The sequence below is a fragment of the Sander lucioperca genome, chromosome 19 (assembly GCF_008315115.2).
Source record: "Sander lucioperca isolate FBNREF2018 chromosome 19, SLUC_FBN_1.2, whole genome shotgun sequence".
In the NCBI taxonomy this organism is placed as follows: Eukaryota; Metazoa; Chordata; class Actinopteri; order Perciformes; family Percidae; genus Sander; species Sander lucioperca.
Genome location: NC_050191.1, coordinates 23206027 through 23229271, shown reverse-complemented (window position 1 = coordinate 23229271; position 23245 = coordinate 23206027). Strand labels below are relative to the sequence as shown.

At 41.7% G+C, this 23245-nt stretch overlaps 1 long non-coding RNA gene across 1 annotated transcript in view; it reads left to right on the top strand.

Annotated features, from left to right (window-relative positions):
- Window positions 1-22638, top strand: part of LOC118493888 — a 47166-nt gene extending 24528 nt beyond the window's left edge. The window contains exons 3-4 of the long non-coding RNA XR_004895945.1: window positions 4220-4327; window positions 22196-22638. This is a non-coding gene — a long non-coding RNA (uncharacterized LOC118493888). The remainder of the gene's footprint in view (window positions 1-4219; window positions 4328-22195) is intronic.
- Window positions 22639-23245: the final 607 nt, after the last annotated feature.

Sequence of the window (23245 nt, the reverse complement as noted above, 5' to 3'; positions counted from 1 at the left end):
ACAGAGACACTAAGCTAGAGAAAGGCTTAGTCTGAGTTTGTCAGGGGTAAATGATGAGGAGTTACTGCTTATACGGATTTCTGCACAATACAGCCTGCATAAGATCAAGTGTAATGTGAGACAATAAGACAATCAGCCCTTGTTTTCTAGGAGCTTTATATGGTATTTTAAAAGTTTGTTTAAGAGCATGTAGAGCAGAAATCCACCTTTTTTTTTTTTTTTTTTACTTTGGAGCAATGCAGAGACATTTAAGTATTTATGACCTCTAAGCTTTTGAAACTTTTTCTTAATCAAATTTAACTAGGGCTGCAGCAAACTTTATTTTTCATTATTGATTAATCAGTTAATCTCTTGGTCTATAAAATACCCAAAAAACAATAAGAAAAAAACGTCCATTTCAGTTTTCCAGAACCCAAGGTGACATCTTCAAATGTCTTTTGTTATCTGACCAACAGTCCAAAACCCAAAGGTATTCAACTTACTACCATTGAAGACTAAGGAAACCACCACATATTCAGATTTGAGAAGTTGTTAGTTTAGGTAGTTCTAGGTTAATTATTTTAGGTATTTCTGCTTCAAAAATTATAACACGATTTAGTAGATTGTCAAAATTGTTGCTACTTAATTTTCTGTTAATCAATAAATCAACTAAATGTTTCAGCTCTAAGCTTAACTACAGAGTAGAATACATGTAGGAAAAGAATAATTACGAGTCATTAAGCTGCAGTAAAGAATATCACCACTAGAGGGCAGGATTGCTCATCTCATTTATTACATTCACTCAAAGTGCATATCATGTACAATTTTACAGTATGATATTTCTGACTTATATATTTGAGGCAGTTATAGATTTAATGTTGCGCTAAAAATTGTACTTTCCTCCAGTCTGCTCTTTTATTCAGACATATCAGTCTGACATAAAGATAAATGTTGGACATTACATGTAAACCTAATTTATCTGTAACTGGGAAGATGATAATAACTGTGAACCTCACTGGGTACAAATTCACGAGACAGCAGATTCCCATATCTTCATATATTATATTACATTATATAGTAAATAATACACTTTAATTCTAAATATTCAAAATGACAAAGAATGAAGACACATTTTCTTTTGGATTTTCTGAAACGGTGTATAATTTGTCAGCTCCTAATCACTCATGTTGGTCTTGTATCATGTTAAAGAACCCACAATCTTTTAAGTAAACCACAACAGTCCTAATGTATTTCCACTCCTATCGTGGCACTGAAAATAATTTCTTGCTGAAATGTATTGGTGTCAGCATTCTGTGACCACTAATGCAGATAAAGTTTCAATGTTTATTTTTCGCATAAATAATCACACTCATTCTGTTTAAAAAAAAAAAAAAAAAAAATCCCTGAATGCTCAGGAGAGGCATGATAAATTTAGTTTCCATGTGAGGGAGTAAAAACAACTTTGACAGCAGCGATGTTTTAACAGGGCAAGTGAATTTTGGCACCACCAAAGGCACATTTTCTGTATTTCTTTTTCAGAGGGTACATACAACTCAGCTTAATCAAGACTGCTGCGCACAAAGGGGGTATTTGTTTAATCATTTTGGCACTGACAGAGGTATGCACTGACAACCTGGACTCACAGCCGCTGCTTGTGTGGTGTCAGTGTACATGTTCCTGTGAACATGTGTGTGTTCCTTCAATGCAGTTGTGTGTCTGCTTCTACTGTATCTGTATGCATGCAGCTATAACAATTTGTATTTGCTTCTTTTTAAAATGTAATCTGAGAAAAAGCTGCATTTTGAAAAGCAGCAGAAAAGAGAGATATTAAATCCAATGTGGTTGATAAGATTTCAGATACTTTTGTGGATTGGGACATGTCTGAGACAACGGCTAAATCAACAAGACTAACAGTCTGCAGCAAAGCGGCTCTGTCAGGCTGTGCTTTCAGCTAAATGCTAACTTTGGGATGCTAACATGCTCACAATGACTTGGCTAGCATGCTGATGTTAATCAGGTATAATGTTTACCATGTTCAGCATCTTAGTTTAGTGTGTAAGCATGCTTACATTTGCTAATTGGCACCAGCCTCAGTACAACCGAGGATGATGGAAATGGTATTCGTTTAGCAGGTATTTGTTCATAAACTAAAGTATGGGAGAGGCTGGAATTTTGACCTCATGATGCCGCTAGGCTAGATGAAAAGTCATGGGATCACCAAAAATGTTACATTTCATCCCGAGGGCAACATTAGTATTTGCCATCAAATATTAAAATGTGATGGCCGTCATTCCAGTGTTGAAACATGTCAATCAAAACCACAAATGTCAAACTCATGTTGACACTAGAGGAAAATGGATTTCTCCTCTGGGCACCATGCATATCTGTTCTAAATGCCATGGCAGTCTATCCAATAGTTGGTATGATATTTCACTAAGAAACACTACTGTAGCATGGCTTGCACTAGCCATGGGGTAAAAGAAATAAGTGTAAATGTGTGTGTTTGTTGCTACATGCATTTTTCTGCATTTTTGTGGTTAATTTTTTAAGCAAAGTAGCAGCTTTATTGCAATTGTCTCAGAAATGCCTAAACCAATTAATCCTAGATCTTATTTCACTGGCTGTAGATGTCTGTTTAAGGGGGGCAGACACCACTGCAAAGGTATAGCATCTACCCTTTAGCCTTTCATGTTAATTGCTGTTATTTGCAGCACAGTCTCCAACAAAGGTCTAACCATATCCTGTCAGACACAACTTGAAAAGTGGGGTGCCATTATGACCTGCTGTATGAATTATCCACTCACTGCTAGCTGAGGCCCTGACAGCACACTGTCAGCGCAATGTCCACTTCTACTGTACGCCGCCAGCCTTTGAGCAAAAGAGAAACCATGTGAGGAACCTGATCTCTGTTGACACAGTGTTTAAATGACAGTATTCCACAAACACAGGTGGTGTGCCTCCTCTAGGGACTTGTACGAGCCGGCAGCTCCTGTGTACAGTTTAAATAGCTTGTAGATGATCAGAAGGATTAAATGGTCAAGGGATAAAACCACAAAGGGGTGCTCTGCTCCGTGTGAAAACATTAAGGTGCTCATTATGATTACTTACGACCTGTTGACTCACTAAAATTGCTGTGAAATTGGCCATACTGCTGAGGAATGCTGTGCCCAGACAGACAGTAATTGCATTTCCTGTTAGTCTCTGAGTTTGTCTCTCTCTATCTATGTGTGTGTGTGTGTGTGTGTGTGTGTGTGTGTGTGTGTGTGTGTGTGTGACTGAACACCTATTTCAGCTGCCCTTGATCATAGTGTAGACTGAACTGACTGCAATACAGACAGTCAAAAGAGATTAAGCGACATTGCACACATTACACTAGTCACATATGAAGTGAAACATTTTAAGAGAATGTTTTTCATTAGGATTTTATCATAACGAAAACAGCTTTGCAAAGGCCTCACAAATTGACATGACCCTATATTAGGTCTAACTTGACTTTACAGGACTTTTTGATGTCATTGATTGCCAGGAGAGCATTTACCTTTCGTTTACCCTTTTTTCACATACGTGCACATATAAAAAGTGCCTGCTTATGGGAAACGCAACTCTTGAAAATGGCATCCAGGCCTCCTAATGGCACTGAGCTGAGGGAACAAGCTCACTCCTCCATGTCCTGTTCGATACAACTGGGTTTTGGGTGTATGCCATTACTAGGGGCTTGGCAGGATGAAGTGACTCGCTGAGGTTTGAAACCCCATTAAATATTGTCACTTTATTTTAAGCAGCTGCCACACTTGTGAGCCCCACATCCTTCTGGTAAACTAATCAGAACCCCAGAGCTGGCCGGGGATTGGCCAAACGACATTCATACTGTGAATCTGAGTTGTTAAAGTTTGTTTCCCCTAGATGACTTCAGGGTAATGAATGCTTTAAATTTTCTTGTCAGCTGAAGTAAAGGCGTCTTTCCGGCGTGTTGTGTCTTGAGACGCTGGGAAGATTATTTATGAAATTTTCTCTGCATACCTGAGAAAACCATGATGGTTGTGTGTGGGCCAACTAATAATCCCAACTAGATTTAGTGAATTTGCTACAGCTAGACACTTTATAGTACAGACTGACAGTTCTCCCACTTTTGTCTGCTCGTAGCTGCATTTCCATCAGTGTTTCCTTGTCATATGTCTGTCCGCAGTGTACACTTTCATTGAATGATTGTTTAACGGACATATCTTCTTTATTGATACAGAGAGGATCAACAGAAAAGATGATGAAACAGAACAAAGGAGGGGACCTGGACTCCAAACGGCATTTCCCATGTGCCTGAGCCTAGTGCAAGACACATCGTGTGAAAGAGGTCAGTGACCTAAAACTGGATTTATAGTCGACGTGATAAGTTACTGTTAACAGTCTCACTGTAGATACCTACGACATGTGTTTAGATTTTTACTTCAGTGTCAGATTCGATCCGTTGATAGCACCACGTTGTATAGGAGAATAGGAGACTACTTTCATTCATTCATAGAGAACAGCGACCTCGGTGAGCAGAAGGTTTGGAGTGTAAATGGCTTTACTAGATGTGTAACTTAACTATGGAAAACACTTCCTTCAATCTCTTTAATGTTGTCCTCATTATCAACTACTTCTATGGGCATTGGAAACTGTTTCGCAGTGTCCCCGACATGTAGTTATAATTTTGAGGACCTGCACGTCCAGCTATAATTTGGGCATAGCTGCTACGGGTGTAGGCTCTGTAGTTACGCTGTAATCCCTTAGCTCGCAACCATAAAGCATGATGATGTCATCCGGGCGATAGAATATCTAGAAGTACTATGGCAGCTGGTTTTACTGTTGAAGTCGATAAGATGTTTTGCCCTAATGCGCCAGAGTGGTTTGTTAACCCACTAAGAAACTGTCATTGGAAACTGTTTGGGAAAGGGCGGGCACTTAAAAAAATACCTGGCTGGTGATTGGATGAACCATCTGTCTATCACGTCCGTCAGTGTTGTTTTGAATAAACAGTCGCAGCCGTCACACACACCTAAACCACGCCCATAGCTGCCAGTAGCTTCTCAACAGACGCCGATTGGTTCGTTCGCTGCTGTTCGGACACAAGCGCTGTTCGCACAAGTACTTGAAGCCTGACCACATGGATTTTCGTGTGATATCGTGATATCGCGAGAATCCAACTGCTGTGCAAGGTAAGTTTCACCCCTGGTCTGAAAGGTTAGTCTTCATCAGTTCTTTCAAGATACCTGTTAAAAACTGATGTTGCCCTTGGATAAGTTACAAAAAGGCTTTAAAACTAAAACTTAGTACTTCTAGATGTCAGTTTTAGTAAAAGCACAAACGTGTTCACTCTCACGTTAGTTTTGTTGGTCTTCACCTACTCCTGTGGAAAAATATGCCACAGTTTTGGGCTGTTCTATCATGTCCAGAGGCCAAAATGATGTTTGGTCATCCAAATGAGTGCCGTCTCGTTCTTTATCTGCTAAGTGCTCAATAGCCTGAAAGGCTCTAAAAGGCTACAGCTTGGGGAAGAACTGCAAAGCCTGCGATAAACCCCCGTGGTTCATCACCGTGAGTGATCCCTTTCACATTCTAATTAGGAATTTCATCCACTGTTCGTATAAAAATGTTGAGCAACTTGAACTCAAATCAAGTCAGTAAAATGAAAAATGACAAACATTTACATGTGAGTTTTACAGAATGAGATGGCTATTGTACAGCAATGGCTTACAATACACTGTTTTAGTATTTCTGTCTCTTTCTGGTTCTCTTAAAGAGCCACGCACACACATACACAAAATCACACAAACAGACACTCTCATGTATGTGGAACGGTTTTGTCTCGCTTGCTGGACATCAAGCTGGCAATTTAGTCCTTATAGCATGCAGATGGTTGGTGTCACTCCAAGGTAAACCTCAGCTCTGCCAGACAGAGTGCACACTACCTGCCAGCAGCCTCAGCTCTATCATGGTCTAGTAGCGTCCACCAACCCTATGCTTCATAGTGGGCGTCTGCCTAGCAAATCCATACACACAGTCTAGTTCCTGTTGTGCCTCTGTCCCCAAACGGCTAGAGATGAGTATAAACAAGCCCAGAAACCCAGCTGTTTATTGTTAAAGGTATATGCAGTCAAGGCCTAGCGACAGGGGTGAAAACGCGACTGTTTATTTTATATCCAGTTCTAAAGTGTGCCTGGAGACACACGGAACAGGATGAATAACACATTTAAGAGGAAAGAAAAGACTAAAAATCAAAATAATCAACACTGGAGCAGAAAGATGGAGGGGGTGTGCGGAGGAATTTTGGCAGAATTTTGCAACAGCAGCAAAATTGCAAGACCAAAATGTTAGTAAAAACATGTCCTCTCAATGCTTTATAAAAAATATTTTAGAACTGGGAGAAATGGGGGGAAAGAAAGGCGAAACGGTTTTGTTTTTGTCTATGAAAGTTAAAATGTTTGGCTAGGCTGAGTGCCAGCGTGGAGGACAGCCTGCTGTGGTTCCCCTGTTCTGGTGGGCCATGAAGCAAAGGTCAGCTAAGCCTGCTGAAATCAAATCCAGTGTCTCCCACCCGCAACAACAATGTGGCAGAATGGCCCAAGGGTAATGACATGATTATGTTGTTGTGTTCTGGGCTAAATCTAACGAGAAGTTCAAGCTCTGCCCTCGCTGTCTCTCTGGATTACATAGACATGCAAGGCCTGTCTAAGCAAAAGCCAGGTGCCTTATCCTATCGCCTTGTGTGGCACAGAAACAGCTGAATTAGCAGAACCTTGCCAATTCTTGGCAGTCTGGTGCACTAACGAGATCTCTTATCCTCTTTCATGTTTGAAACCTGCTCGACATCTCTGTCAAACAGCCCTACAATATTCAGACCTGATGACAAAAGCAGATATACTGTGACGGTAAAATACCTTTATAAATGATAGTGTTCCTGCAAAATGCTAAAACAAAATCCGTTTTAGACTTGATAACACATCTGCTCAGTGCAACATGAAATTTAACTTCAGACTGGAAGGTCGCTTGGTTGCAAACAGGAGATATACGGTAATGGGGCCTACAGTACACACCAGTGGGTGTAAAAACTGTTTGAAATGTTACACTGTTACAAGAGATTGCTTAATCAGAATGAGCCATGGTTTTCAGATGGTATTTAGATATGTAATGCTAACAAATGAGGCTTTTCTATTATTGTAACAGGCTCTTAATGTTATTTCAGCAGCCAAGTCTGTCTTTCTAGTGGTAAAGGGAGCTTAGACAGTTTCCTGAGGCATGGACTAAGCACGTTTGTGTAAGCACATTCTCTTCTTAGCATGTAATTGCGATATTATTGCCATGAAATATTGGTATGCAAAGTCCACGAATTCAGCGTTCGACATGGCAGCAGTTTGTATCTTCAATACCTTGCATGACTTTTGTTACATTTGAATTTGGAGTCTCATTAAGCTGCACTTCTGGATCTTCTTAAAATCAGTGCAGACACCTCTTGACCACAGTATTCATTTTGACAAACATATTAAGATAATTGCCGAAGACTATGATATGCTATCAGTGATCACATTTAGACCACTTTTGATGTCAACTCAGTCCAAATTCTGGGCACGTAAAAATTTTTGTAGATTAAATCTACACTCAGCGGTTTACTTTCTATATGTTCTTTTTTTCAGTTTTTCCTTCCACCTCACACACCCCTCAGCTCTACATCAAGGAATGCATTTTTTTTTAGTCACGCCCCTGCACTCCTGACAGGTAGCGACTGCATGAGAGGACAGTTTGTCCTGCAGAGCTATGCTAGCTGCAGGGGCCCATGTTTGGCTTGGATGCCAATGAATAACATTGTATGGAGAGAGGAAATTAAAAATGCAGGGTTATAATTTACTGGAGAGGGGAACTGATTTAAAAGCTTCTTTTTTTCTTCTTGCTGCTTTGCTTGAAGTTTTCCAAATCTGCCACAGCTGAGTGTGAACTGAGCTTCGTTGTACTGGCAATAACAAGCCAGACAAAGCTGCAAGTTCTCTCTACCTTAACCCCTCTTACCATTACGTCTTGGCAAACACATGACCATGCTAAGGTAAGCTTTCATGAAATCCAAATGCTAGACATGCCTAACTGATTTCACATCTCAAATAAAATGCAGCTTTATGCTATCATGGGAAATGCAAAGGCATTTCCTCATGCAGTTAGACTATGTTTGTGCTATTTGCTAGCTAGCCAGAGCAATGAGCGATGTCATGAGCAACATTTTTCAATTATTGGTCTCGCAGTGAGCATGTGCCTGCCTGTGGTCGCTGTGGGTGGTTCCCTGGTGTGACACAGGTAACAACAGATTAATGGTGTAATGAATCTAACTTTACAAGGCAATCAAGCTTCCATGAAATTGGAACTCCTGGCTTTAGTCTCTTGATTTAAGCACGCCAATGAACTATAACACTAAAAACGGAAGTGTTTTACGTTTCTTCTCCATTATCTCTGACTGTGTGTTGAGGGCAATCCTAACATTGACTAATGACAATGAAAGAATTACAGATTAAGACAGAGTGCCTCACCCTGGCTAGCTGCTGTGTTAAAGGAAACTGCACTCAGATTTTTTTTTACGGCTTTCTCCCTTTATAAACCTCAAATTTGCTGCTGGGTAACTCAACCACTTCCTCCCTTCCTGTGAGATCAGGCAGTCAAGCAGGGTGAAGCCAAGCAGTGCAGGGGCTGCTGTGGCTTGCAAACAGCTGGCACGGTACTCACTATACCTTTGGCACCTGTGGGTGGGCGTCAACACTGTTGGCTAAACAAACAAGGCCATCATCCAGCTCTTACCGCAATCATGAACAGGGAATGGAATCAGAGCGCTGCCTGCAGCTGAGGAAGCCGAAGCAAGACATATAAGTTGACTTTTCCTAAACTGTGGTGTCAGGACTAAACTAGCCCGCTGATATAAAACAATATAATATTACTTCTCGTTTTGTAGTAATTGTATTGTTTTAGTAGTACTGAGATGTGGCAGATTATTTCATTGGTTTCAATCCTGCTGCTCTCCTGCAGATGGTGATGTTGTCCTAATTTGAGATTATGCACTTGCAAAGCCCAAGCCACTATGTGTGAGGCCTTTTTCCTAATTGGTGACTTTTAACAAGCCTATGCAAATCGCTCCCTGTCTCCATCTCCCATTCCCTCTTGGCCTCAAGCCTTATATCAAAGACTTTGTCACATCTTGTTGAAAGTAAAGTGCAGCTCAGGGAGGGAGGTGACGGGTTGGCGTGGGGGTGGGGATTCTTGGGCTTTACAGAGCCCACGCGAGCGTCTGGTAGAGCGTCATCTTCCAGGACAGAGAGGACTAGAACTAGATGGAAGAAGTAGCAACTGATCTGTTTGCCTAAAACAAACACAAAATGGAAATTTGCCTCCGTGATGGTCACATGGAAGACGTTAGTACACCACTACTACCAGCGGAATTTTCCTAAAACAAGACAGGAAAGTCGAGGGCCAGATAGACAGATATAAAATGAGCGAGGAGTCAAGGGGACCCTCCAGAGAGGAGTGAAACTTTCCACAGGTTCACCGTGGTTATGTGGGGCTGGCAGTGCCTAAACTGAGGAAAGGTAGCTGAGGAAGTCAGACTTGTTGCTGAGAATGGTTCTTTCTCTGATCTCGTGACACGCTGCTCTTATTGCTATCTTTCCATCTCTGTCCTTGCTCAATGTCTCCCTTTTTCAGTCCCTTATTTGCCTCCTCCTTTTCCTCTTTTCTCACACCCTAAATATGCTGATGTGTGTCCAGGAAAAGAAGGCATTAACAGGCCTAGAGAGCAAGCCTGTGAACCAGCCAGATTTCCCACTTTACTACACCCCCCCTACCACCCCTCCACTACCTCCCCCGTGATCCGTGATGACACAGCTTTTTCTGTTCCTTGATGGGAGCCCAGAACAATAGTGGACAAAGCTGAATCACAGACATTTTTGCTAGAATAATAGTTTTCAGACATAAAGATTGAAAACAAGCACATTTCATGGTGGTTAAAATAGTTAAGCGCGAATAAACATTCTTTGTTTCGTCAGGAAAATATGTCTTTATTATAATTTTAATAACATTCATGTTGAATATATTTAATTTACATTAAGAGATCATCCTGAAGATAGGCAAACTTCTCCAAAGCTTTCATACAATAGCCACAGTGTAGCCTACCTCACCATCGCCTCATCTCCATCAACAGACAGACGTTTTCTCTTCAGCTCCCCTACCTCAGTCTCCGGGATGACAGGCACACTTGGAACTTTTGTATATGATAAAGTATGTGATAGGTAACCCCAACCAACCTCCCCTCCACCTTTTCCTCTTTCCCCTGCCTCTTTACATCCACCTTTTTTCTTTCCTCCTCTCTCAGATTTCTCTCTCTGCCCTTCATGCGTCACCCCCCAGCCTCAACCCCAGCTGCTGGCTCTCTGCCCACAGCCGAGGATGTGAGTGCCCAGCGACGCTGTGTGATCCCCGGGGATGGGGAGCCGGCGAGACAGGGGGGCTGCTGATGGTGGTCAGAGCCTGAATGAGCTGAGCGGCCGCAGGAGAAACCACAGCGCGTGTTTGTGTGTCGTAGCGTGTGCGTCGGTGTGAACCCACGTCCCATGGGTCAACATACTATGTCCTGAAGATCCAATAATGGCAGACCTGAACACACGCATATGTTCCCCTCACATTGTGTGTCTGTTCAACAGCTCACAAGGCTGGGCAGTGCTGGTTCACTGCTGTTGAAAGCATTACGTGTCCAGCCATGTCCAGCCAGCCAAGTGAGCCATTAGTTAGAATTAGCTGTCGTAAAGAGATTCCCTTGTCTGAAAATGAGGTTTGTTAAGTTAGGCCAAACAGGGCCACTGCTGCACACTGTGGTAAAGCTTGACCACGAAGCTGAGCACTAGAAATCTTGAATTGAAAACAGTCTTTATTTTTAATAAATTGTGCAGTAGAGACTTGTCTGTTAGAGCCCATGGAGCTTTGAAGTCAATAGAATGTTTGACAGAGAATACGCTAAAATACAAAGATAATTCAAAATATAAAAATCAGTGTGAACAAAATTGCCTTTGTTGTTTGATGTGTCTGAAAGTGCATTGTTCACCAAAATTTTGAAATGTATTTGTGTAGAAGTTAATGAAAGTAATTATATGGACACATTTTTGTACATAATGTGTAATAAAGATGGCATTCTGTAGTTAGTATTATCTTTTTTAATGAAGAAATCATTGTGGTAGAGTATTGTAAAACACACAACCCCTCATGTTTATGGTGGATGTAGGTAGTGTTGTGATTTGCTGAGTGTGTATCGCGTGGTCGTGGCTTGTCAGCTCATACCTTTGGAGGTGATACCTTTCACACCATGTTTGTTTTTCCATGCATTAAAATCAACACCACAAGCCCCAGTGTTATCATACTGTGCTGCAGGAGCTGGTCTACGTTATAGTTTTTAATTTTTCAATCTGATATACAACAGGTTTTAGGTACCACACAACCTTCCATAACAACAGCTGTAAATTCCTCGAATGTGGGTGCTGACAATGGGAGGGAAAGTTACACATATCAGCTTTCAGTTTGTCTTATTAACTGGTGTGTCAGTGTGTGTGGTTGGTGTTGGTTTGATGCAGAACAGTGTTTAAAGAAACGGTTATCTCATAAAATATTTTAGTTTGGTGGTTGAATAATGTCTCTTGAGTAATATGGAAGGGATGTGCTCTGTATAATGCAACATGGAGAAAACTATCGTGCTCTGTAAAGTTTGCAGAAAGTACGTATATCACAGGTGAAAAGAACTGTTGCACCACCTGAGACGGAAACACAGCAGAATGGGAAGCAGATTTCACTGCTGATTACATATATATTTTTAGAATAAAATACGTGTTTGCATGTCAAATTCATTCGAGAATAAAAAAAACAAAAACTGATTCAAATGTTGCAGTACAGGATTAGCAGTGGTCTCCAATGCCACATAATGCCATCATGATACAGAACAAATAGGCCTCTCGGTTCTTCATGCAAGATTCCCCCACTCTCTGTATAGTAAGGAATGGTTTGTGATGGTTTGGCAGTAACCACTAAAGAGGCAAACACAGTCGCTCTTTTGCTGATCTCGGGGTGGCGGTGGAGGGGTAGCAGTGATGGTTTGACCTGTCGTTGTATTAGTCCTGACAGGTCTTAACAGGATTAGAAGCCCTCCGCCTGCACTAAAAGAAACTGAGAGAAAATGAGAGAAATCGGGACGCATAGAGGTTATGCTTGTCATAATACACATGCGTGAAGTGAACTGGATTAAAGTTTGACACACGCAAGGCCTGTTAGGAGTTTGCATGTAGAGTATGCATACGTTGCTCTAGAATGTGGTGAACAGCAACTCCCCCCCCTCCTCACACACTCACGTGCTGTTTGTTTTTACAGTTGTATTGTGGGACACCTTTGCCTTGCTGCCCCTGCTCCCAACTGTCAAACAAGATTATTGGGGTTGCCCCCTTTTCTCCTGCAGTACTGAGGATTAAAAAGAGTAAGCTTTCTCAACAGCTTGTGACAAAGAGACGCACAATTGCATGCACAGTCTAAGGCTAATGGAGACTACATTTTTACCCAACTCCCCAGCAGAAATAGAGACATGAAGCCATAACAAATGAAAGTCTTTTAAAACAAAAGGTCCACTATTTTGAGTACAAACATATCCAAGAAAGACTGTTTCCTTTCTTCAATGACCGAAACAAAGACTCTTTAAAAATTGTTCATTATGGTTTTGAGTTGCACAGTGAAATTGGATTGGGGTTCAAAGTCGACTTATTGAAGTTTTTCCCAGTACAACAAGAACAGTGAAGCTTGAGAAATAGCATATGGCCTGAGACAAAAAAAAACCCACGAAGTGTCTGACTAAGTCTTTGACTGGTTACTGGGCTAGAAATCTATGAAAGCACAAGAGCTATATTAGTATGGCAGAGGTATATAATCTCAGCAGGTACCTCAAATTTACAAATGAAAGCCCCCTAAATACCCCTCAAGTGTGGGACTTGACACACAGTATATTGATTTATTTCTTCTTATCTGGAAAGTGCATCATGAGCATGCAGCTAACTCGCCATTCAAAGCTCTGGGTCATAATTCAGTGGGAAGAAGGCCAAATGTATATACAAGCCCACTTCCCCAGCCCAGGCCAGGAGCTACCTGATCAAAATGCATGTGATTTGTGACAGAGGGAGATCCTCCACTGTCAGCGACCAGGCACAGATAAACCCCATACGGGGGGCGCACACTCTCTGACCTTCAAGTTTGTTGCATTGCTGTTATTTGGAACTGCACTGCTGTGTAATTCAGCTTTATTTTAAACTCTGCTCTGTGGCAGGTTTGAAAAATTTCACTGAAAAACATCCCACCGTAGAGAGTTGACATGTCACACTTTACCCCCAGTCAGCCATAAATGATGTCACATCCTATTAGCCCTCCTTGGAAGTAGATCCTGTGTGTGTGTGTGTGTGTGTGTGTGTGTGTGTGTGTGTGTGTGTGTGTGTGTGTGTGTGTGTATGTGTGTGTTGGCTAGCTGTGGTGCTAAGTCAGAGTCCAGACACCTGGAGAGGAGAGAGTGAAAAAGAGAGTCAAGGGAATAACTGCTTCAGCATAGAGAGGGGGGGGGGGGGCAATACAGGAAGATAAAGGATGAGAAGTCTGCTCGAAGATGTAGCCGTAAATCAGCCTGTCTCTAGTTTTAGAATCGCAGAGAATCGACGCACGTGATTTATGAAGTCATTATAACCAAGGGAGGTGGCATTACGCGCAGCAGAGAGTTACAAATGGAGAGGCATTAACCTCTACCTGTGTCTGTCAAATTGATACAGTTTCCTCCTTTGCTTAAAAAGACATAACCATCTGAGGCTGAGCAATGAGATTCAGAGTTATAACCCTCCATCAAGGTTAGATATTCAGTATGGTCAATAGTGGAATAGAGCTTACATGAAGCTCTCTGCCATCACTTGGTTGTTTAAAGTAAACCTTTTGAATTTCCTTTCTTTGAAAATAGGCTGTTGGAGAGATTACGTAACTTTTTTAAGTAAGCTTCCTGAGCATATTTTACACCGCAATGAGTAGGAATCCTTATGTAAATGAAAAAATCTCTACAGCAGGAACAGCCTGTGTGTTCTTAATGATGAAATGAGGCGGCGGAGTAACACCAACAAAAGTGAAAGTGATAAATTTGACATCGACGCTGCGAAAACACATCAAACCGAAAATCCCTTTTCCAAACATTCCAAGCTCGTTTGAGCACCTTTGCATTTATTTGTTTTTTAATTCGTTCTCATGCATTTTAATAGATCCATTACCTATAAATATCCGAACATACACAGGGACGTGTCCTTAACGGGGACCAAGAATAACAAGCCCAGGAAGGCTCAGATAGAGGGGGCTGTGTGTTCATTATGATATGCAGCATTCAATTGCCACATTAATTAAGCAGCTTGAGGCAGCAGTGGCAGGATGACGGACAGGCCTAGTCACTGGAGGCTCGTCTGATACTCTGCCAAGTCCAAGTCCCCCTGTCCGGCTGCTGATTTATGAACAGAGCCAGAAGTCGGAAAAGTATCCAGGAGTCGTATTTTTAGTGGGTGGTAGTGCTGTGCACATGTGCAGGGGCTTAAGCCGGCCCCGTGGGACGCCATTCATCTCTCATCACTGCAATGTTGATAACATCCTCCCCTATATGATACACACACATCCCATCCAGCACATGCACTCACAAACTCAGAGGAACCTGGTGGTGGTCAGCTTCCTACAAGTGGAGTCACATAAATACACAACCAGTGTTTAGATGACACTAGGTCTCTGGTATACTCTTTTTTTTAATCCTTTTGTGAGTTTGTGATTTGCGGATGTTTAACAGGAAGTTATTGAGGAGTGTATAAAGCCTGGTTTCCTTCCTGCTCAGACAGTGGTGTAATTTAGCCGTGTTTTAACAGCTCTACAGCTCCCTGTGTTTGGCCTCTTTTTCCTGATATTTCTTCCTTATGCCTCACTTCTATCCACTTTAATCTCCATCTTTACAAAGTAAAAAAATAAATATGTGAGGCCATTTTCATGCCAGCTGTCCCTTGATGTATTCTGGTCATGTTCGAATGATGTTTTTCTGTACTTATTTGAATATCAGAATGGCTGATTATGAGGGTGGCATGCGTGAGCACAACCCTTCAGGGGCAGAGAGTGAAAAGAAAGGAGAGAAAGATGAAAGGAGGCTGGAGTTAATAGCTATGGGTCTGGCATTGCATATCACAGTCAAAATGCACAGAGGTCTGTGAGGGTACAGCATCAGTAAACAATGCGATTAAGATGGTTACAATATTCAGTAGTTCCGTCATTTTCAAGTCAGGGGGAAAACATTGAATAATTAGCCATTAGGGTCAAAAGCTTCTGCTCCTTTCTTCTGTGGAGTTTTTAGATGTGGATTTTAGTGTAGTTTGAAACTGCAGATGTTTCCAAAATACACTGGCTGTGTTGCTTTCCAAAATAATATGCAGTATATAATATGTTTAGACAAAAATGGTCAATAGGCCAGAGAAATGGAACACTTTTCAACAACTCTTTTAGTATTAGGAAAATTTGAGTTTTTCATGTCAGACAGTGTTGGGTGTACTGCACATCTATGAGGACCCCAGCCACACTCATGAATAATACAGACAGATATTCATCTTTTTATTTATTTTTGATGATTTCTTTGGAGTACTTTTGCTTGTATTGGACAGGCCATAGTGAATCTGTCAGGAAACAAATGAGAGAGAGGGGTGTGACGGGCAACTAAGTTCCCTAGCAGAAACAGAACCAGGGACTCTGCAGTGATGTAGGATGTGATGCAACCATCAGTTCCAGGGCCCCCCAAGATATTCATCCTAGTAGTTTGTTGCACTGCTTTGCAGTGATATTAAACCAATCTTGTCATTTATTACAGTAGTAGTACAGTGCCCGTTGAAAATGTGCCTGTTTGGAATGGGCCGATTGCTTGGCCGGTGGTAGTGCTGCTTGTACAATTCTCCAGAACCAAATTGTTCCCTAAAATTACCACTTAATATGCAACTCCACTGTATAGCCTACTACTGACTTACAGTGTACTTCTACATCAGATGAAGACATTGTACTACTACATTTACCTGACGGAGAACGTGGCAGATTAATGTTTTAATCACAAAATATCACAATTAAAATGTGGAGGAATCAGACATTTGCCTCATGGACTCATGGCAGTGCGCTACCCATCTGACCAGTTATGAGAGCCAATCAGCACATATCTGCGTTAATCAACCACCAGAACCGAGTAGTAGTAGTAGTAGTAGTAGTAGTACTAGTAGTCGTAGTCGTAGTGTGTGTGTGTGTGTGTGTGTGTGTGTGTGTGTGTGTGTGTGTGTGTGTGTGTGTGTAACGAAAATAAAAGTTGGAAGGCAATGCAAATAAACATTTCAGTGTTGTCTTTTTCGTCAACGATATTGCATGTTGATATCTCCACAGTCAGCGTGTAATGACGCCGGCGTTTTGTCATCTTGTCTTGTATTATCGTTAATGAATTTAACACTTTAGCAAAGGTGTTCCATACAGGCTTAGTGGCTTTTGATTCGCAGTGGTATTTTGCCAACGGTAATGTTATTAGTGTTATAAGTTAGCAGTACACTTAATTATCCGGACCCAGGGTGAGTTTAATGAAAACTGCTCTCTTTGCCTGGTCAGCTCCGAGAAAGTCTGCATTGCACAGCGCTGTGGAGGAAAAATCTCCAAGATTAGGTTGTTCTGCCTCTGTTTAGAAGTGGTGAATGTACAGCTCACAGCAACTTAATATGATATAGTGTCTGGCTTTTGTTTTATATTTAGTGTTGGCAAATGGCTTTTTATTGAGTTTCCTCTTAGCAAAATAATAGACACGGAAAAGCCGGCGTTACGTACCACCATTTTTCCCAACCTTATTCAGAGAAGCAGTGGCAGCAAAAAACTGTCCTGTCCTGTTATTAGTGTCCTGAGGAGTGTCCCAGGACAGTCAGACACTGTCCTGTACACTGTCCTATGACTCCCAGACACTGTCCTGTGACTCCATGACTGTCCCGGGACAGTCAGACACTGTCCTGTACACTGTCCTGTGACATGGGAGTCACAGGACACTACTAACAGGACAGGACAGTTTTTGCTGCCGCTGCTGCTTATTCAACACAAAAGTTGGGATTTTTCCTGTCAGCTATCCGCTCATGCTCCAGGAAAGTGAAGAAAAGTTTGCTTGGTATATCCAGCAATCATGTTACACTAGAAGCAGCAAAAAGTGAACAACAGTCCAAGCCAGTAAACCTCCCCCACCCCTGTTGTTGTCCAGAGCGTGTCAACAGCGTGATGCGCCATCAGTTTATTGTTCCGCCGTTTAGTTTTATTCACAGTTTTTAATATACAATGCTGTCCAAATTGCTCCAAATACTCCAAAATCCAAACCCCAAGTTCATTGGGTACCCAGCAAACCAAGTGTGAAGTAGAGTTGATGAAGGGCTCATGAGATATTTCAAAGACAGATGCACACACACACACACACACACACACACACACACACACACACACACACACACATACAGAGGCGTCCCACTTTATTAGATAGATTGAGCTGACAAAGCGGTCATTGGCATTTCTTTATAAATAGCATTTTCAATGGTAGAAATTTATATTCTTATTTAACTTGTTAATTGTTCAAGAGTCCATGTTTGTATTACTAAGGCTTATTACCAACCAGGAAAAATGGAAAGCCACCCAGGGCCCCAGACTTAAGGGTTCTCAAAAGCCCTAGGTGCACTGTGTGACAGTTAGTTTGTGGTAATTTGATTCATTCCAATTTGTTTGCTAAAATGCACCACCAACGCACTAAACTGAATTGGTAAGGGCCTCATAGTGGTTCCCACAATTTTACACGCTCTGCCCCATCTTGTAGAGGGACCCTTGGTCAAAATCTAGTTACTATACCTTTAATATTACTATCGCTAAATAAGTTTGTGTGTAATCAAATGATCACCACCAATCACAAACTATCTCAAGGAGCTGAATGGGGGCACCACTGCTAATTTTTTTCTCCTGAAGCCTCGGAGTTGGTTAATCCAGCACTCTTTACCAAGCTACAGCTACAGTATGTGTACAATGTTTAAGTATAAATGAAAGTAACGTAATTTCTAATTGGTTAAATCTTCCAATTTTTGTATTTATAATATAATATAATTTATGTCACACATCTACTATAATGAGTCATAAATGCAGGCTACACACAAAAAGTAAGTCATGTGTTACACAGCACTACATTTATCATACTAGATCAACACTTGGGAGTCATCTGATCTCAACATATAGAGAAAACAGAATGGTAATGTTGTGGTGATCGAAACACGCTGCATTTTTCATCAGTGTCAGATACCGGCAAGTGACAGGAGGCTGGAAACTGGCGGGAGTGTTTGGCTCCATAACTGCACAGTAATGACCAGATGAAATGTATTCATGTATGCTGATCTGCTGCTGGTTCTGCTCACAATATGTTGCTAAACCAGATGCTATTTGCTTGCATTCAACTTCTCTTTTCCACGTTAGGAAAACTGGTGTTTCAACACTGATGAACATTGTAAATGCAAAGGTGTGTTAAGAAGATGTTTTTATGATAAACTAAATAAATAAACCTCAGTAAATGCAGTCCATTTACCATTTAAATTCAAGATAAATGATAACAAAAACTGCACACAGTACTTGCTAGTGAAGATATACAGTAACTGCTCTTATATTAGTACCATGCAGGGCGTGCTGTACCAGACTGGCGCAATCTCATCATTGCATTTTAGAAAATGATATATGCTCTAATTTCTGTGTTACACAAACACAGAGCATTATTATAATAAAATAATTTTTGCCCAACCCATTTTTAAATAAATCATTTTGAAGTGATATCAGAATAAAGCCAAATATATAATTGAACCCAGCTTTCATATTGACAAATGGGGAAAAAAAGGATACTGGCTTTATTTCATTTGCCACTGGGATGGTGCCTCTTTAAGAATGAAAACCGCAAATTGCTCTCAACAATTCCTATACCTCTGGAGTTGACCACTTTAAAATTGGCCCGTTCGGAGATTATAAATATGGCTATTTGATGGCTCTGTTATTACGCCTGAGATGGGGGAGAAGAGGGAGGGCTTGTGGCTATAAGGCCGGATGGTTTCTCTTGATGTGGGCGAGAGCTTTGAGCTTCCACACCACATGCTTCTGTGCTCTGCAACAGGAAAAACACAGGAGATCACTTCCAAATGAAAATGCACGTGCACACGCACATACACACTGCATATGCAGTTGATAGAGTGAAGTGATAAACAAAATAAACAGCTCGTCCCTCCACCGCACAACACCCTAAGTGTTAGGTCGATGACAATGCCGGGTCCTGTTGCAGTAAATAGTAGCTCCGTAAATTGTGTGTTTGCATGGTTCTATTTTAATAGGTATACCTCTTTCTATATGTGCACACCTAATCCTATCCCTTGAATGTTTAATGTGGGTTTTTATTGAACCCTTGAACCGAGACAAAGACAAATTTTCATTTCTGCCTTCATTAAAGGACAGTAAAGTCTTGCTCTTTCTATCTAGTTATAAGAGACATGTGTATGTTGTTTACTACCTTTTTCTCTTTCTATTGGTGTGTACAGTTGTGGGTATGGGAGTTACATTAGGCCACAACAGCAAAGGTCGGCAGGAGCCTTGTATGCATCATAAGTCTTTATTGTCCCTAGTGAGCAACATTTCCAGTAAACAGGGCCGTTATATAGGCCAAGTTTCCCATTTGTGTTTGTGTGCTACAAGGTCAAGAGTGGAGTCATGGAGTCAAATGGTGGATGACAAAAAAAAGTCACTCCCACAGCAGGAGTCCTTAACAATCCCGTTTTAACAAGAACCTTGGGTTGTTTTCTCACTCCCCCTTTTTCCTTTTTCGTTCCCTTTGCATCTGGCCATCTCACAAGTACACACACATTTCTCCCTCTCTTCCCCTTGCTGTGGGTAACTGCTGCTAGGCTGACTCAGCCCTATGCACTATTCTTGGGCCCTGACGAACAGTGTTGATGTAGCCTGTCTGATGGCCACACGCCATAAACCAGTCTTTGTTCCCCCTGCCACTTCTGCGGAGCCGTTCGCCTTCGCCTCCCCTCCCAAAACTGCTGCTTGACCGACCGACCGATTGATGAAGCATAAGCTAAGCACTTTAGATCAACAAAAGGAGTTTATCTTTCAGTAAGTGAGTGGGCCACTGTAGTGAAATGTGATACTACAACTACTGCAGAGGCCTGACATAAAAAAATAGAAATGAGCGCAAGTATCTCAATGTGTTCCTGTGGCCTTTGGGGTCAAGCACTGTGTGAAGATGTTCTTTAATAGAAGCCTGGGGCTGATGAAAATCATTAATCACTATTAGCCTGGACGATTGAGAAAAAAGTACTTTGACCCAATATTGCCAGACGCAGGAAGAGACTTCGGTACCTGAGGGAGAGGCCCAAGTTGTCCAAGAGGAAATGGGATGGTTTGATTGTTCGGATCACTCTGTAATGAGGTTTATTATCAGACAGACAAGCATTTGACAGCTCTCATGACCGCAGTCTTAACAGTTAAATGTCCGACCATTCATTGTGGAGCTCCTACCCCTCTCACTTTCTCTGTCTCTTTCTCACACGGGCCAATTTTCCTCATTCCTTGAATCCAGTCAAATAAATACGGTAATAAACAGAGGGCGAGAGGAATGGTTCGGCAGTTTGCAAAGTGCCTGTCTACCCTGTCGTCCATTAAGATGTGAGATAAATTCAAAGCATGTCTGATATTAGCGCGCAGCGGCAGAGCTCAAACTCAAACCATCTGTCTGCGTGTAATCACGCAACTCACAGAGAGGGAAGGGTGAAAGGTATAACCGTCGCCACGGAAGGCACACGCTGCTTATTATGAGTGTTGAGAGACACAAATAAGAGACTGCGGCGTCCCCGAAAATAGCGTAACCGTCATCATATTATCACATCTCAGAAGAAAATTCACGTTGTTCCCACTCTCAAAGGGACAAAGAGACCTTTAAACATTCTTGTCCCAGCGTGGTGCAGTCGCAAAGAGAGATTTGGGGTTGTGAAGCGCAGAACAAGAATGATTGATGGGATGCCTGGGGACAGTGAAAAGACAGGATAGATAGAGAGTGTGAGAGCGCCACAGAGAGAGAGCGACAGAGATGTGCTGACAAAAAGTGTTGATCTGACAGCAGCGAGATCAGGAGGTGTGTATCTGGTCTCTCTCTCTATGACCCACATGTCTGGATGCTGGGAAAGAGAGCACACACACAGATCTGGCTACCATCGCTCATCAGTCATCTCTGTAAGCAGACTCTGCTTTTTGATAGTTGACATGGCTGCCATCAGCTGGATATGGAAAAAGCAAGAGACTGAGGAGTTTGAAATCTTACGCTCCATCGAAAGTATAACCAACTTCAGCAGATTGTGTGGAATGTTTGAAAAGGAATGCAATCCTTAAAATAAGAGCCACAGACTACTTTTATCAGTTATATAAGGCTTAACAGATGCCAACCACTAATCTAATGATGAATATCAAGTGCAGACTTTGTCAAAAGCTTTTATATTGAAGGTGTTGTGATTTTAGCAAATCTCCAGATCATTTTACCTCTTGAAATTGAAGGAGCTTGGGTAGCTGGTCATAATAAATTATGTCACATAAATCAATCCGCTGAAAAGAAGAAAAAAAAAGACCTGTGGAAGAAAATCTCCATTCATGATGGGAAGAATGAATGCATTGTCTGAGCAGCACTGTACTTCACTGTACGGCGTTCCGCGTTAAAGAGACAAATCACCCCAGGCCTTCTTGAGTGAAGCATAGTGGGAGGCCAAGATGAATACAGTACATTTCCCCTCTCTGTTTCCCTCTCAGCTAAAACATAGCAATTAAAAAGTCCCCATAGAAGCAGAGCTTGAAGGAGCCAGCAGCTCAGTGAGAGACACAGACCACGGCCTCTGCTCTAATTGAAACAGGGCCTAAAGTCTAACAGCAATACCCACATTTATTTATTTTCAGCCGTTTAACATGTCTGAGATCTTTGTCTCGGAGAGCTAATTGCTCCTTCCGACAGGAAGACCGTGAGTCAATGGGTAGTTTATGTACAAAGAGATTTTAATCTGATCCCTCTCCTTGTTTTCAGCTTCATGGAATCAGCAGAAAATATGGAAAGTATGAGGATCTTTTCTCAGTGTTATAACAATACAGGATAATCCCCAACTGTTTTACTAAGGTTGGTAAATATTTAAACTGTTTGCCGGGGTGTAAACTTTTGGTTATTGCTCTAGCAGTAGAGGAGAGTTTTGTTTTGTTGTTGCTTGCATCTCTTCAGTCCATTACATCATGAGATCATTTGTTTGAAAGTTTGATTAGGGGTCTCAGAAAATCCACAAGAATGCACAAAATTGTCCGTCCTTTTTGGCCTGGCACATAGTGAATAAAGGCAGAAAAAAGAAAGCAATGGGTGAAAGGAATGTAATCATGGCGTGTTCATGGATGTCAGTGCACTGAAAGATCTTTTTAAAATCCCATCCGATGAGTCTCCCAGACCACTCTAGTAAAGTAGAAAATGGGAAATGTTATACTTTCTCTCTCATCGACCACACACTCGCTTGACTAGCTAAGTAACAGAGGAACAGAGTCCACTTCTGGAGTAACCAGAGCTTTTGATTTCTTTTTGCCCCCCCCCCCCCTTTTTTTTTTCTTACTGTCTCCCTTGTGTCTATTTTCAAAATGTCTGCACACAATTTTACATGTGCGTGAATTTTTTTTTTGCAACTCACTTTTTGCTTCTCCTTGCTGAATTAGCTGAACATCAGGTGAGCAGGGAGGAAGGAACCAAAGACATGGTCACTGGCTCTCGTCTGAGCACATCTGCTTGCCAGCTGTGCATATGTTTACACCTGACCCCAGCCAAGTCACCGTCTGGGTCGCTCCCTCACTCTTCCCTTCACATTACCTCCATCCACTCGCAAAGGTTTTCCTTCCTACTGTCGAGGAAACTCTTCAGCTCCTGCTCAAATGAGCTACTGCAGTGATGCTCAGTGTCACTCCTCAATCACACACACGCCACCAAGTAGGCCCTGGAAAAGATACCACAAAGTCAGAAAATTGGTTAGATTCAAAGGTGATTAAAGTAATCAAAGCAAACTGAGGTTATTGAAAGAAAGGGGATCATATAAAATTTGTGGCA